The 10,885-nt window shown below is 54.7% G+C and overlaps 1 pseudogene; it reads right to left on the minus strand.

The window, feature by feature from the left end:
* Positions 1–669: 669 nt before the first annotated feature.
* On the minus strand, positions 670–5,103 carry LOC136305439 (forkhead box protein J1-like; annotated as a pseudogene).
* Between the last annotated feature and the right edge of the window lie 5,782 nt (positions 5,104–10,885).

Consider the following 10,885-nt stretch of genomic DNA (forward strand, 5'->3'; position numbering starts at 1 on the left):
TCCTTGGCCTCTCCCCCCAGCCTGCATCCTGCCTGCCCTGCTCTTCCCTCCCTGGAATCCTCCCCCTTTTCCTCTCCCCAGGTGCCGGACGGAGCTCCCCCTTCCCCCCGGCAGGACTCTGGGGTGAGTGGTGACCCCCCCCGGACACTCCCTGACCCCCGTGTCCCCATCCCTGCACCCCAGACCCCCCCTCACCTCAAACCTCACTCCCCCCATCCCCCCCCCCGCTCGCCGGGGCAGCGGAGAACGCGGGGGCGGGCGGGATTTGGGGGGGCCGAGCTGGGAGGGGTGGGGGACAGGGCAGGGGGGCGCCGGGGAGGTGAGGGGGGCAGAGCAGGGGGGCATTGAGGGGGTCAGGAGGGGCCTGGGGCGGGCAGGGGGCGCTGGGAGGTATGGGGGGGGGGCACTGGGGGGCTGGGCACAGCGGGGACGGGGGAGGCACAGCGGGGACAGGGGGGCACTGCCCGTGTCCCCCCATCCTGTTCAGGTCCTGTCTCCCCCCCACGCCCCCGGGTCCCACCCAGGAGGGGAAGCAGCATCTTATCTTATCTTATCTTATCCTATCCTATCCTATCCTATCCTATCCTATCCTATCCTATCCTATCCTATCCTATCCTATCCTATCCTATCCTATCCTATCCTATCCTATCCTATCCTATCTAATGTAGTCTAATCGCCCATCTCTACGAAAGATTTAAAGGGGTCGACCACAAAGTCCATGACATCCATGTTGGGCAGCGAGGCCTGGATGTTTTCAGCCCCTTGCTCCAGGAAGCTGCAGCTGGGGAGGAGATTCTCCGGTGTCTCCTCGTTCCAGGCAACCTCCAGGAAAGCCGTGGCCGTCAGGTTTTCATCCAAGCCCGGCGTGGTGAGGCCGGGCTCGGCGGGGATTTGCTGCTGCTCTTGCTCCCCTGCCGGGCACAGGGGCAACACTTCAGCCAGGGTGGAAGGTGGCAGCTCCAGGTTGTCGAGAGCGAGGAAATCTTGCTCCAGGGAGGGGCTGAGCAGAGCCTCCCAGTCAATGCTGCCCATCAGTGCAGTCAGCTCGTGCGGCTCCTCGGGGTCGCCCGGGGCATCGCTGGGCAGGCAAGAAGCCTCGGCCACCAGGGCTGTGGGGCAGGGCTCTGGGAACTGCTCCGGGAACTGTTCTGGGAACTGCTCCGGGACCTGCTCTGGGAACTGCTCCGGGAACTGTTCCGGGAACTGCTCCGGGACCTGCTCTGGGAACTGTTCTGGAAACTGCTCCGGGAACTGTTCTGGGAACTGCTCCATGACCTGCTCTGGGAACTGCTCTGGGAACTGTTCCGGGAACTGCTCCAGGACCTGCTCTGGGAACTGCTCCGGGAACTGCTCCGGGAACAGCTCCGGGAACTGCTCTGGGAACTGTTCTGGGAACTGCTTCGGGACCTGTTCTGGGAACTGTTCTGGAAACTGCTCCGGGACCTGCTGCGGGAGCTGCTGCGGGAACTGCTCCGGGACCTGCTGTGGGAACTGCTCTGGGACCTGCTGCCCCTCCTCGTTCCCCATGGGATCGCTGTAGAGGTTGCTCCCAAACTCCTCGAACTCTTGGAGCGGCTGCTGTAGCTCCGCGCCCACCTCGAGGCTGCCATGGGCCGGGCTGGGCGCACGCTGAGCTGCTGGCTGGGCTCGCTTGCTGGAGGCTGGCGGGATTTGCTCTGGAAACGCCCCGCGGCCCTCGGAGCTGCTGCTCTTGGGCCACTTGGTGTATTGAGGGTGAAACTTCCAATAGGCGCCTCTGCCCGGCTCCCCCTTGTCCCAGGGAACTTTGACGAAGCGCTTGTTGACGCACAGGTTGTTCCGGATGGCGCTCTAGATGCAAAAGAGAACAAACCCCAGGGTTGAAGTCCTGCCAAAGGCTCCTACCTGCCAGCTGGGATGAGCGCGGCAGAAGTAGCTGAAGTTGTCGCGGATCCACTTGCAGATGGCGGCCAGGGTGAGCTTGGGCTTCCCGCTGGCTTCCATGGCCGTGCAGATGAGGGTGGCGTAGGAATAGGGCAGCCTGACGTGCGGGCTGGTTTTGTAGTCGACGTCCTCGGCGGCCGGAGGGGACCTGGGCACGGTCTGGGGCAGGGACGCAGTCACCTCGCCTGCGCTGGAGGCGGAGGAGGATGACGCAGCCGTGCTGGGAATGTCGAGGAAGTCGCAGAGCTCCTCAGAGGTCAGGGGAAAACCCGGGCTCTGGAAGTCCACCAGGCTCACCAGGTTCTCCCAGATGCTGCAGCGATCATTGGGATCCTCGGAGATGGGAGGCAGGCCGAGGTCGGCGCCCGTGAGATTGACCAGCCACAGCATGTTGGGCTCCTCGCGGCGCTGCTGCTGCTGCTGCTGCTCCTGGCTGGAGCTGGATTGCTCCTGAGCCTCAAGCACGGGGCTGGGGCTCGCCATGGCCTCGGCGCCGGGCAGGGCTCACGTGGAGGCAGAAAATGCACGGGGCAGATGCTGCAGGGAGAAGAGGCAGAGGGTTGAGGTTCAGCGAGAAGCAGCACCCGGACAGCGCCGGGTGTCCCCGGTGCCGCTGGGTGGCACGCGTCCCCGGGGCGCTGGGTGCGGGAGCCGCAACGTCCGCCCCGGGGGGGAGCTTTAGCAGCCCCGAGCCTCGGGGAAATTCCCTCGAAGCCTCGCGTCCCCGGGCCCCCCAAAGCCAAGCCCGCCCAGTGCCCGGCGAGGTTTTGGCCGCAGAAAGAACGAAAGAAAATCAACATCCCCTCCCCGCCCTCAAACAACACGAATCCAGTCCTGCCCTCCCACCAAGCAAGGCGGTTTCTCACACCTGCCACGGGTCAGGACGGCACCTCAGAGTCCGACACCTCCACCCTACGGACCCTAAACCACTCGTCCATCCCCTCCCGCCCCATCCTATCCCATCCCCGCTCCCTTCGCTCTGCTGCTGTTCGCCATTCCCCCTGCCCCCGGTCCCCCAAACTAACCCGGAGCAGGGATCCACCCTAAGCGCGGCGTCCCTCGGAGCGACCCGGCGGCTTCAGCCTTGGGGAAATGCCGTGCGGGGGACGCGGCCTTGGCTCCGGCCTTGCAAAGCCAGGATGCCGGCGCTGCTTTTGGGCCAGGAGACCGAGAAACAGAGGGAGCCAGAGCGCGGCCGGAGCGCAGCAGCTGCCGCTGTGCGGGCGGGAGCGGCTCTGGGGCAACGGCAGCGCTGCCGAGCCTTGAGCTCGAGGGGGACGCTGCCACCAACGGGCATTTCCCCGCCCGGCCGCTGAACGGGCTCCTCTGGCGCTGTGTGGGGCTGAGCCCAGCCCCCGCCGCTTCCCGCAGCCCCTCGAGGGCAGCCCCCCGAGCTTCACAACTCCATTTCCGGCCATGTGGGCATGGTTTATTGACGCCGTGGGGGGAGCTTGATGCTGATTGGGCCGTAGGGGCGGGGCTGCTCCACTTGCAGCCAATGAGCGGCACCGAGGTCTGGGGGAAAGGGGGCGGGGCTTCAGTGGGCAGAATGTAAGTGGGAGGAGCTTAAAGGGGTGGGGTTATAGCAGGGATAATGAAAGTGGGCGGGGCTTGTGTGAGCGGGGCTTAAAGTGGAAATAGGCGAGGCTTAAAGGTAAAGGGGTGGGGCTTAAATGGGTGTGGCCAAACGGGAGTGGGCGTAAAATCGGGTTGAGGAAAGTGGGCGGGGCTTCAGTGGGCGTGGCTTGAATGACAAGTGGGCGTGGCGTAAAGTGGGTGGGGGATAATGTGGAGGGAAATGAAGAGGTGGGGCTTAAAGCATGGTTGAAGGGGAAGTGGGCGTGGTTTAGGAGAAAGGGGCGTGGCCAAAGCCCACCCAAGCTCGGCCACCAGGGGGCGTGGCCAATCCGGCTGAGGATGGCGCCAAGCTCCGCCCCTTCCGGGGGCTGGGCGTGGTCAAGGAGCAGCCTGGGAGGGGGAGGAGGAGAAATTTGGGGAAAAATTCCCAAAATTCCCCGAAAAACTGCGAAAGTTCCCAAAAAATTCCCCCCAAAATTAAAACATTGTAATTAAAAAAATCAGGAAAATCAGGCAAAGTTTGGAGGAATTTTGGCCAAAATTTGGGAAAAATTTAATTCAAATTTCATTAAATTTCAATAATTTGTTTTTAAAAATTTGTTAAAAATTGATCCAAAGTTCTGACTCAAAAAATCGCGAAAAATTTCTCCAAAAACACCAGAACTGAACTTGACCAAAATCATCCTGAAAAAGTTTAACAAAACATTCCCTAAAATATTCCTGGAAAATCAGGAAAAACATCCCGAATTTTTCCCCGAGTTTTCCCAAAGTTTTGATGGTTTTGGGATGAATTTTTGAAGAATTTTGATTCAATTTTTTTACCAAATTTCTACAAATTTTTTTCTTCACAATTTTTCCCCCAAATTTTCCCGATTTTTTCCCAAAATTTTGATGAATTTTGGACAAATTTTAAAACAATTTTGACAAAATTCCAACAAATTTTCACCGACCCCCCCAAAAGATCTCCAAAAAATCTCAAAATTCTCCCCCAAATCCCAAGAAACTTGGAACAATCCCGAAAAAATCCCACAAATTTCCCCAAATTCCCAAATCTCGCCCTCAAAATTTCAGGATTTCACCTCTTGAGATCGAGCGTTGGTGGCTCCGGAACTTCCGGGACGACCTCGGGGGGCGGGGCCGGAAGGGGCGGGATGGTAATGAGGGAGAGAAGTCGTGACATCATCAGGACATGCCCCCTTCTTGACATTCTCACCCTGAGCTCATTTTGTGTTTAAACGGTGTCATGTCCTTTTTAAACCACGCCCACGTCCGGATTTCACGCCGCCAAATTCCTGTTGAAGCTCCTCCCACTCATTAGGGACAATTAAAATTGCCAGAATCTCAACGTCCGGATTTCTCCGCCCACTTCCGGTTCGAAGCCCCACCCATTTCCTGTTTACACGCCCACACTTCTGGTTTAAGCCCCGCCCACCCGCCTGCCATTTGGGTTTTTTCTTTCTCTATCTCAGTTTTCCTTTAAAGTTTCCCAAATTTTTTTTGTGGAATTTCTCCCCATTTTTGGTTTTTGGTCCCGCCCCGACTCAAGTTCTGCTTAGGCCGCGCCCTCTTCCGGTTTAAGCCCCACCTGCTGTTGGCCGCCATGTTGGTTTTTTTCACTGTTTTGTTTTATACATTCTCTCTGGAATTTCTCAATATTTTTACGATTTCTTTGGGAATTTCGCCCCATCGTTGGTCTTGGCCTTGCCCCCGAGTCTCGTTTGGGGCTCTGGCTCCTCTCACTTCCGTTTTAGGCCCCGCCTCAATGTGGGCTCCTCCTCCAGCGGCTCCAGCAAAAGCTCTGAGGAGGGGGAGAGGCAGAATTAGCGAAAAATTCCCAAAAAATCCCAAAATTTCCCCAAAATTTTCTCAAAATCCCTCAAATTTCCAGACATTTTCCTGATTTTCCTGAAATCCCCCAAAATTTTCCCCCAAAATCCCCGAAAAAACCCCAAATCACCAAATTTCACCAAATTCCCAAAAATCTCCCAAAATCCATAAAAATTCTCCAAATTTCCCCCAAATCCTCCAAATTTCCCCGGAAATTCCCGATTTTCCTGAAAACTTTCCAAAATCCCTCAAAATTGTTCCAAAATTTCCCCAAAATTCCCGAAATTTTCCCAAAAATCTCCAAAATTTCCCCAAAATGTCCCAATTCCCAAAAATTCCTCAAATAATCTCCCCAAATCTATTAAAATTCCCCCAAATCTTCCAAATTTCCCCAAAAATCCCCAATTTTCCCTAAAATTTCCCTAAATTACCTAAAACCACCAAAATTCCCCCAAATTATCCCAAAATTCCCCAAATTTTCCCCAAATTTCCTGATTTTTCCCCAAATTTTTCCCTAAATTTTCTCAATTTTGGACCCAAATTTTCTGAAATTTTTCCCAAATTTCACCAGTTTTGACCCAAATTTCCCAGAATTCCCTATTTTCCAAAAAAACCCTTTCCAAATTTCTCCATTTTTGACCCGAGTTTCCCAAATTTCCACCAAAATTTCCCAAAAGCTCCCAAAATCCTCTAAAATTTCCCATTTCCCCCCAAATTTCCCAAAATCACCAAAATTTCCAGAATTTTTCAGAAATTTCCCAGTTTTTGGCCCAAATTTTCTAAAATTTACAATTTTCGCCCAAAATTTCTCCAAATTTCCCCATTTTTGACTCCAATTTTTCCCCAAATTACCCCAAATCCTCTAAAATTTCCCATGTCCCCCCGAAATTTCCCAAATTTCCACCCAAATTTCTCCAATTTCCCCATTTTTTACCCAAATCCGAGGGATTTCCCCCCATTTCCTCACATGGGGGGAGGGGCAGCTCCAGCTCCGGCGCCTCCTCTGCGGCAGGAGGGGAGGGGAGAGAAAAAGTCACAGAAATCGTCAAAATTGACCCAAAATGAACCAAAATGTACCAAAAATGATGAAAAGACACAAAGTCGTTCAAAATTGACCCAAAATTGACCCAAAATGGCTGAAAAATGACCCAAAAATATTCAAAAATGAGTCAAAATTGTCCAAAATTGACCCAAAAGGAGCCAAAACCACCCAAAATGATAAAAAAGATCAAAAATGTCAAAAATGTCCAAAATTTGGCCCAAAAGGAGCCAAAAATAAGAACATCAAGGTTTGAGAAGTTTGACATAGAAAGAACAGCTGAGAGAAATGTTCTTGCTCAGCTGTCAGAAGAGAAGGCTCAGGGAAAGCTTTAGCACCACATCCCAGTATTTAAAGGGTGGCTACAGAGAAGGTGGAAAATCCTTTTTTTATATGGACTCCCATGGAAAAGACAAAGGATAATGGATTCAAATCACTTCTGGGGAGATTCCAGTTAGACACAGGAGTAAAATGCTTCGCAATAGGAAAAATCAGCCATTGGAAAAATCTCCCCAAGAAAGTGGTGGATTCCCCAGCACTGGGCAATTTTAAGATTCAGCTGGACAGGGTGCTGGGTCACCTTGTCTAGATGTTTTAAGCTACAAGAAAGCCTAAATTTTTTTAATTTTTTTTTTTTTAAGAGGTTTGAATGACAGAGAAGTACTTCTTAGTGCCTTATTTCTTAGTTCTTCCTAGGCATGAAGATTACTGGGCTAATCTTAGGGACAGAGGGACAAGGGGCAGAGAGATGATGAAGGCGGTATGATCATGATTGCCCTGTCTCCTCGCAATCTCCCACATAACAAGTGTGCCTACTCTGATATGCAATGCTGAGTGCTTTGGCAAGTGGATTTCTTGAAATCCCACCACATCCCACCAAATCCCACCTAATTTTCCTTCTCCTTGTAAGAGCAGCCTCTGATCCACCCAGCTTCTGCTCAGGCTAGAGCTAGGGGCTGGAGGTTCATGTAAGCCAGGAGAAGCCTTTCCTCTGACTTTAGTAGGTGGTATCTAAAGCACTGAGAGAAAACTCAGCAGTCCTCAGATGTGTTTTGCACTTTTGAGAATGCTTAGTTTAGCAGACAGGATCCTAGACTTAAATACAGATGATTTAGACTGAAACACTGTCACAGCCAGATGCCAAATGACTTAAGGCAAAATAGCCGTGCTTCAGCTACTTCTCTGTGAACAGAGATAATTATTCCCTGCTGTACAGAACATGTAACAATAAAATCCATCAGTGATTTTCTGCACTTCAATAATAAGTACAACAATTTAGGCACTAAAATAGATCAGATTAATTTAGTTTTTGGTGAAAGCTTAATTGCACGGCATTGGGAACACCTGAGATCACGTCTGACTAGCAGCATAAACCTGCAGCAGTCTTGAGGATGAAGTGTATTTTCCCATGAAGATAGAGACATGGAGGTGGGAAACAAAAGTTGAAGAAAAGGGAAAAACACCTTGTACAGAAGAGAAAGAGGAAAAAAGGACAAAGGAAAATGAGAATAGGTTGGAAATGGGAGATGAAGTGATGTACGTTCTCGGCTGCAGGGCAGAATTCAAATACTTTAAAATACAAATGCATCAATTTTATGTATCAAATCTCAGCTTTTTGCATAGCTCCCACAGCCATTTCCTGAACTTGTATGAAATAAACTTGTGTTACTGGTTCAGCTGTGGGTAATTATGCCCACAAGAATGCTCAGAGGCCTGGAGCGCCTCAGCTATAGGGTCAGGCTGGGAACTGGAGTTGTTCATCCTGGAGAAGTCTCTGGGGAGACCTCAGAGCACCTTCCAGTACCTAAAGGTACAAGAGAGTTGAAGAGGGACTTTTTACAAGGGCACGTTGCGATCGGACTCGGGAAAATGGCTTCAAACTGAGAGAGGACGGGTTTAGATTAGATATTGGGAAGAAACCCTTTGCGAAGTGCTGGCACAGGTTGCCTAGAGAAGTTGTGGATGCCCCATTCCTGGAAGGGCTCAAGGCCAGGCCGAACGGAGCTTGAAGTAACCTGGATTAGTAGAAGACCCCTCCGACCTTCCTCCCTCCTCCCGGGCCGCGATGGCGGCGCAGCGAGCGGCCGGGCAGCACACGCCCCGCTCCGCCCCTGAGGGTCGGGGTCCCGCCTGGGCGGGGCGGGATGGGCGGCCCGGACCCGCCGGCCCCGGCTGGAGACGGGCCTGGCCTCCGGGGGCGGCTGCTTCCTCTCTTCCCGCCCGTGCGCCTCGAGTGAGCGGCCGGCCCTGCTGCCCGCGTGGGGCGGCGAGGACGGCGGGGAGGAGACCGGGGTGAGCGCTGCTCTGCGGGGATACAGGGGCAGGGGCCGGCCCGGGGTGAGCGCTGCTCTGCGGGGATACAGGGGCAGGGGCCGGCCCGGGGTGAGCGCTGCTCTCGGGGATACAGGGGCAGGGGCCGGCCCAGGGTGAGCGCTGCTCTGCGGGGAGAGAGGGGCGGGCGGTGGTCTCTCTGCTGTCTCACTTGTGCAAAACTGTCCCCCAGACAAAGAGATTGCACTTAGGGATACAAATGCAAGTAGCAGGAACCCAAATGCTCTCGAGTCAGAGCTCAAGGCCTGCATCTGCACAGGGTATTTGGGCTGCCCCACTCGTCCTTTGGTTCTGCCTGCAAATGCCACTGCCCTTTCTGCCTCAAACACAAGTGCCACAGCTAGGTAAAACCCAGCCAGTGGGCCATATTCCAAAGGCACTGTGGTCTGGAGAGCATGATGGAAGAAGAGCCTTCCCCCCCTTCAAACCGTACCAAAGAAGGCATCAATGTCACATTCCACCTCTAAGCAAAAATGAACAGTTCAGAAGGAGATGTTGAGCATTCTCACAGGCTCAGAAGGAGGGGAATCTTTGAAAGGAGTTGAGGTTTCACAAACTTTGTTTATAACCTATGCTACAACCCTACACTAAAATCCTTGCTACAATCCTACTCTAAAATCCTATCTATAATCCTACTCTACAATTCATCTCTAAACTGGTGATGGGCATGACAGTTTTAAAGTAGCTGTCACATTCTTCTCTTCTCTTCTCCTTCCCCTCCTTCCCCGCCAAGCTGTGGCGCCTGGCGAACAGCCCCCGCGTCTGCTCCGTGCGCTGGGACAGCGGGAGCTGCTCGGCCCGGGCGGCTCCCAGGGGCCGGCCCCGCACACCTTCCGGGCCACGCGGTTGCGCAACTTCCTGCGCCAGCTCAACTGCTACGGCTGCCGCAAGGGGCCGGGCTGGCTTGGCGCGGCCGCGCCGGGCGATGCCGGCGCCTGGCTCCACTACGTGAACCCCTGGTTTCTCCGCGACCGCCCCGACCTCCGTCTCCGCTTCAGGCGCCGGAGCGCGGCCAACAGGCAGCGGCCGGCGGCGGGGCGGGAGGGGCGCAGGCGCCCGCCCTGCGGCTCCCAGCAGCTCCCCAGGGAGCGGCCGCCGCTGCCGCCCGGGCGCCCGCCCCACGGCTTCCTTCTGCTGCACAGGGAGCGGGTGCTGCCGGACGGCCGGGAACTGCACTGTGCCCGGCTCGGCCCCTTCCAGCAGCCGCCCAGGGAGCTCCACAGGCATCAGGAGATGATCGTCCCTGAGTGACTCCCCTGTTTTCCCTTGAGCCCAGGGACATTCCTGTTGAATGATCAATAAACCCCTTCAGCAAATCCAGAGTTGTGTCCCTCTGTGTGTGTGTGCGTGTGTGTGTGTGTGTGTGGACGTGTCTAGATGTCTACTGTCCTAGTATTTGGCTTGCCAGGGCATTGCAGAGACCCTCTGTGGGGACAAGGGCCCTTGGGGAGCTGTGGGCAGGTCCCAGCCTGGGGCAGTTAGAGCCTTGTTGGGGATGGGATCCCTGGGAGTCTTTGTGCGGGGCAGCTGTGCAGAGAGGGAGCCAGGTACTCTGAGATGGCAGAGTGGCTGCAGGTGTGACAGGGCGAGAGGCAAGGCAGGGTATGCTCCCATCTGGAATCTGCTCTGGGGCTGGAGACAGAAGCAGTTTGGTGTCTGCAGGGTTGAGAAATGGGGCGCTGTGGATGTGGCAAGTGCTACAGCTGAGTAATTCTCAAAGCTTCAGCTGTGTCTGCAGGTGTTCACCATTCCCCATTGCCTGGAGATCCCAGTTATGCGGCTGATCCTATTAGCCATGACCCCATTGTTCTCCCACATTCCACTTTGGGGCTGGGTTCAGCTCTAGAGTGTCCTGCAGGGAAAGCTCCCGGAGGGGAGGAGCACTGGGAGATGCGGGGATCTGGGGGACTGTTGGAGGATGGATAGTGTTGGAGTAGGGATCCACTTGCCTTCAGCTCCCTGCCAAATCCCTTGGCCCCCAGAGGTACTTGGGCCCTACAGGGGCAGGCGGCCCGTGCAGGAAGTCGGCGAGATGCCAGGGCCGCAGGAGGGATGGACTCTGTGCCAAGGCTGGGCTCATAGCCAGGGCTGAGGGCTGTGCTAAACTGGGTTTTGGCCTGAGGCATGTACGGGAGGGGGCAGGGAGAAGTTCTGGAGGGGATTAAGGTGCTCCCGCTCTGGTGCCAC

The sequence above is a fragment of the Chamaea fasciata genome, unplaced genomic scaffold, assembly GCF_029207755.1.
Source record: "Chamaea fasciata isolate MVZ Bird 193981 ecotype frontalis unplaced genomic scaffold, bChaFas1.0.hap1 SCAF_412, whole genome shotgun sequence".
NCBI lineage: Eukaryota > Metazoa > Chordata > Aves > Passeriformes > Sylviidae > Chamaea > Chamaea fasciata.